This window comes from Ascaphus truei, unplaced genomic scaffold, assembly GCF_040206685.1.
Source record: "Ascaphus truei isolate aAscTru1 unplaced genomic scaffold, aAscTru1.hap1 HAP1_SCAFFOLD_133, whole genome shotgun sequence".
Lineage (NCBI taxonomy): Eukaryota > Metazoa > Chordata > Amphibia > Anura > Ascaphidae > Ascaphus > Ascaphus truei.
Window position 1 is genome coordinate 215,287 of NW_027454207.1, and position 6,146 is coordinate 221,432.

Sequence of the window (6,146 nt, forward strand, 5' to 3'; positions counted from 1 at the left end):
TGGTGCGGAGAACATGAAATGGCGGACAGAGGCTGATGGGGAGGGCACCCGTGGCGTGCAACCCACTGAAGAGCAGACTGTCGCCGAATTGTCATTAACGAATCTGCTCTGGAGCGGAGCGAAGGCCGTGGCTGCCCCGTTTTTATCCTGTCTGGGACAGCGAGGGGCCACTCTTGAAGAGTGTGAGGACATTGTAATAATTGGGGGAGAACCCCGTGAGGAGAGCAAACAAATGGACTTTTTGGGCTTAAAAGTCAACCAAAATGGCGGTTCCCGCTTGCTAGGGAAACCGCATGGGCCAGTCGCAGAGAAAATGGCTGACGCAGGACTTGCAAAGAGCTGGCCGGGAATGGCGCGAACAGCAGAGCCCCGCCCTGATGGGGGGCATGGCGCGAAAGCTATAGCTGCGCCGGGATGGACAGTGACTAATTCAGCCCCTGTGCTGAGTCAACCGCTAAGTCTATGGGACCCTCCCCTGATTTCTACCAGGGGGAGTCATTTTCAACTATGGCCTGTGGGGATGCACCCACGGGGCCCAGGGACTGATATCCAGACGGCGCCACTACAAAAAGTAGTTCCGGCCGCGGGAGTGAATTACCAAAAAGAAGGATACTTTGCACGCAAAGCTGCTGCAAGGAGAAGGCGGGAACTAGCCGCGGGAAAAGACTACAGCTCTGAGGAGGAAACTGGCGCGAAAACGCAGACCGCGCCCACCAGGACTGAGAAAGGCGCGGCCTTAATTAAGGGGCATGATATTCCCCTGTGGTACCCGCCCATTATTGCAACCCCTGGGGGCGGGTTTCACTCTCACAACATTATGGCTGGTTGGAGAAAGTCCGAACCACAAGTACCGGGTCCATGGTTCTGGCCGTATACTGGGGGGACGGGGACGACTCCCATTAACCCCTGACTATACCGGGGATACGCTTATCACAATGCCTTTCTGGTCTGTGCTGAAGCAGGGCATTCTGGCAGGCAACTGGCTTGACCTTTATTAGTGAGCCTGGTTACCCCCTCTCGGAACCACAGACTTAGAAATCGCCAGCTCATATACAGTGCATAAAATATATTTATATATATACCCTTATACACCATTTTAATAAAAAATATCACAAAATTCTTCTAAGTCCCTCGGGAAGAGTGAAAGACGCGTACGTTCATTTTCAGAGCTCCTAGACCTTCCTATAAGAAGTTAGCTAAAAAGTATCTTCGAAAAACGCTTAGGTTAAGTTTCAGAGTTGCTTCTAATGTACCAAAGCTGGACTTAGACATAATTTCACTCTCACAACATTATGGCTGGTTGGAGACAGTCCGAACCACAAGTACCGGGTCCATGGTTCTGGCCGTATACTGGGGGGACTGGGACAACTCCCAATAACCCCTGACTATACCGGGGATACGCTTATCACAATGCCTTTCTGGTCTGTGCTGAAGCAGGGCATTCTGGCAGCCAAGTGGCTTGACCTTAATTAGTGAGCCTGGTTACCCCCTCTCGGAACCACAGACTTAGAAATCGCCAGCTCATATACAGTGCATAAAATATATTTATATATATACCCTTATACACCATTTTAATAAAAAATATCACAAAATTCTTCTAAGTCCCTCGGGAAGAGAGCAAGACGCGTACGTTCATTTTCAGAGCTCCTAGACCTTCCTATAAGAAGTTAGCTAAAAAGTATCTTCGAAAAACGCTTAGGTTAAGTTTCAGAGTTGCTTCTAATGTACCAAAGCTGGACTTAGACATAATTTCACTCTCACAACATTATGGCTGGTTGGAGACAGTCCGAACCACAAGTACCGGGTCCATGGTTCTGGCCGTATACTGGGGGGACGGGGACGACTCCCATTAACCCCTGACTATACCGGGGATACGCTTATCACAATGCCTTTCTGGTCTGTGCTGAAGCAGGGCATTCTGGCAGGCAAGTGGCTTGACCTTTATTAGTGAGCCTGGTTACCCCCTCTCAGAACCACAGACTTAGAAATCGCCAGCTCATATACAGTGCATAAAATATATTTATATATATACCCTTATACACCATTTTAATAAAAAATATCACAAAATTCTTCTAAGTCCCTCGGGAAGAGTGAAAGACGCGCACGTTCATTTTCAGAGCTCCTAGACCTTCCTATAAGAAGTTAGCCAAAAAGTAGCTTCGAAAAACGCTTAGGTTAAGTTTCAGAGTTGCTTCTAATGTACCAAAGCTGGACTTAGACATAATTTCACTCTCACAACATTATGGCTGGTTGGAGAGGGTCCGAACCACAAGTGCCGGGTCCATGGTTCTGGCCGTATACTGGGGGGACGGGGACGACTCCCATTAACCCCTGACTATACCGGGGATACGCTTATCACAATGCCTTTCTGGTCTGTGCTGAAGCAGGGCATTCTGGCAGGCAAGTGGCTTGACCTTTATTAGTGAGCCTGGTTACCCCCTCTGGAACCACAGACTTAGAAATCGCCAGCTCATATACAGTGCATAAAATATATTTATATATATACTCTTATACACCATTTTAATAAAAAATATCACAAAATTCTTCTAAGTCCCTCGGGAAGAGTGAAAGACGCGCACGTTCATTTTCAGAGCTCCTAGACCTTCCTATAAGAAGTTAGCCAAAAAGTAGCTTCGAAAAACGCTTAGGTTAAGTTTCAGAGTTGCTTCTAATGTACCAAAGCTGGACTTAGACATAATGTCACTCTCACAACATTATGGCTGGTTGGAGACAGTCCGAACCACAAGTACCGGGTCCATGGTTCTGGCCGTATACTGGGGGGACGGGGACGACTCCCATTAACCCCTGACTATACCGGGGATACGCTTATCACAATGCCTTTCTGGTCTGTGCTGAAGCAGGGCATTCTGGCAGCCAAGTGGCTTGACCTTTATTAGTGAGCCTGGTTACCCCCTCTCGGAACCACAGACTTAGAAATCGCCAGCTCATATACAGTGCATAAAATATATTTATATATATACCCTTATACACCATTTTAATAAAAAAATATCACAAAATTCTTCTAAGTCTCTCGGGAAGAGTGAAAGACGTGCACGTTCATTTTCAGAGCTCCTAGACCTTCCTATAAGAAGTTAGCCAAAAAGTAGCTTCGAAAAACGCTTAGGTTAAGTTTCAGAGTTGCTTCTAATGTACCAAAGCTGGACTTAGACATAATTTCACTCTCACAACATTATGGCTGGTTGGAGACAGTCCGAACCACAAGTACCGGGTCCATGGTTCTGGCCGTATACTGGGGGGACTGGGACAACTCCCAATAACCCCTGACTATACCGGGGATACGCTTATCACAATGCCTTTCTGGTCTGTGCTGAAGCAGGGCATTCTGGCAGCCAAGTGGCTTGACCTTAATTAGTGAGCCTGGTTACCCCCTCTCGGAACCACAGACTTAGAAATCGCCAGCTCATATACAGTGCATAAAATATATTTATATATATACCCTTATACACCATTTTAATAAAAAATATCACAAAATTCTTCTAAGTCCCTCGGGAAGAGAGCAAGACGCGTACGTTCATTTTCAGAGCTCCTAGACCTTCCTATAAGAAGTTAGCTAAAAAGTATCTTCGAAAAACGCTTAGGTTAAGTTTCAGAGTTGCTTCTAATGTACCAAAGCTGGACTTAGACATAATTTCACTCTCACAACATTATGGCTGGTTGGAGACAGTCCGAACCACAAGTACCGGGTCCATGGTTCTGGCCGTATACTGGGGGGACGGGGACGACTCCCATTAACCCCTGACTATACCGGGGATACGCTTATCACAATGCCTTTCTGGTCTGTGCTGAAGCAGGGCATTCTGGCAGGCAAGTGGCTTGACCTTTATTAGTGAGCCTGGTTACCCCCTCTCAGAACCACAGACTTAGAAATCGCCAGCTCATATACAGTGCATAAAATATATTTATATATATACCCTTATACACCATTTTAATAAAAAATATCACAAAATTCTTCTAAGTCCCTCGGGAAGAGTGAAAGACGCGCACGTTCATTTTCAGAGCTCCTAGACCTTCCTATAAGAAGTTAGCCAAAAAGTAGCTTCGAAAAACGCTTAGGTTAAGTTTCAGAGTTGCTTCTAATGTACCAAAGCTGGACTTAGACATAATTTCACTCTCACAACATTATGGCTGGTTGGAGAGGGTCCGAACCACAAGTGCCGGGTCCATGGTTCTGGCCGTATACTGGGGGGACGGGGACGACTCCCATTAACCCCTGACTATACCGGGGATACGCTTATCACAATGCCTTTCTGGTCTGTGCTGAAGCAGGGCATTCTGGCAGGCAAGTGGCTTGACCTTTATTAGTGAGCCTGGTTACCCCCTCTGGAACCACAGACTTAGAAATCGCCAGCTCATATACAGTGCATAAAATATATTTATATATATACTCTTATACACCATTTTAATAAAAAATATCACAAAATTCTTCTAAGTCCCTCGGGAAGAGTGAAAGACGCGCACGTTCATTTTCAGAGCTCCTAGACCTTCCTATAAGAAGTTAGCCAAAAAGTAGCTTCGAAAAACGCTTAGGTTAAGTTTCAGAGTTGCTTCTAATGTACCAAAGCTGGACTTAGACATAATGTCACTCTCACAACATTATGGCTGGTTGGAGACAGTCCGAACCACAAGTACCGGGTCCATGGTTCTGGCCGTATACTGGGGGGACGGGGACGACTCCCATTAACCCCTGACTATACCGGGGATACGCTTATCACAATGCCTTTCTGGTCTGTGCTGAAGCAGGGCATTCTGGCAGCCAAGTGGCTTGACCTTTATTAGTGAGCCTGGTTACCCCCTCTCGGAACCACAGACTTAGAAATCGCCAGCTCATATACAGTGCATAAAATATATTTATATATATACCCTTATACACCATTTTAATAAAAAAATATCACAAAATTCTTCTAAGTCTCTCGGGAAGAGTGAAAGACGTGCACGTTCATTTTCAGAGCTCCTAGACCTTCCTATAAGAAGTTAGCCAAAAAGTAGCTTCGAAAAACGCTTAGGTTAAGTTTCAGAGTTGCTTCTAATGTACCAAAGCTGGACTTAGACATAATTTCACTCTCACAACATTATGGCTGGTTGGAGACAGTCCGAACCACAAGTACCGGGTCCATGGTTCTGGCCGTATACTGGGGGGACGGGGGCGACTCCCATTAACCCCTGACTATACCGGGGATACGCTTATCACAATGCCTTTCTGGTCTGTGCTGAAGCAGGGCATTCTGGCAGGCAAGTGGCTTGACCTTTATTAGTGAGCCTGGTTACCCCCTCTGGAACCACAGACTTAGAAATCGCCAGCTCATATACAGTGCATAAAATATATTTATATATATACTCTTATACACCATTTTAATAAAAAATATCACAAAATTCTTCTAAGTCCCTCGGGAAGAGTGAAAGACGCGCACGTTCATTTTCAGAGCTCCTAGACCTTCCTATAAGAAGTTAGCCAAAAAGTAGCTTCGAAAAACGCTTAGGTTAAGTTTCAGAGTTGCTTCTGATGTACCAAAGCTGGACTTAGACATAATGTCACTCTCACAACATTATGGCTGGTTGGAGACAGTCCGAACCACAAGTACCGGGTCCATGGTTCTGGCCGTATACTGGGGGGACGGGGACGACTCCCATTAACCCCTGACTATACCGGGGATACGCTTATCACAATGCCTTTCTGGTCTGTGCTGAAGCAGGGCATTCTGGCAGCCAAGTGGCTTGACCTTTATTAGTGAGCCTGGTTACCCCCTCTCGGAACCACAGACTTAGAAATCGCCAGCTCATATACAGTGCATAAAATATATTTATATATATACCCTTATACACCATTTTAATAAAAAAATATCACAAAATTCTTCTAAGTCTCTCGGGAAGAGTGAAAGACGTGCACGTTCATTTTCAGAGCTCCTAGACCTTCCTATAAGAAGTTAGCCAAAAAGTAGCTTCGAAAAACGCTTAGGTTAAGTTTCAGAGTTGCTTCTAATGTACCAAAGCTGGACTTAGACATAATTTCACTCTCACAACATTATGGCTGGTTGGAGACAGTCCGAACCACAAGTACCGGGTCCATGGTTCTGGCCGTATACTGGGGGGACGGGGGCGACTCCCATTAACCCCTGACTATACCGGGG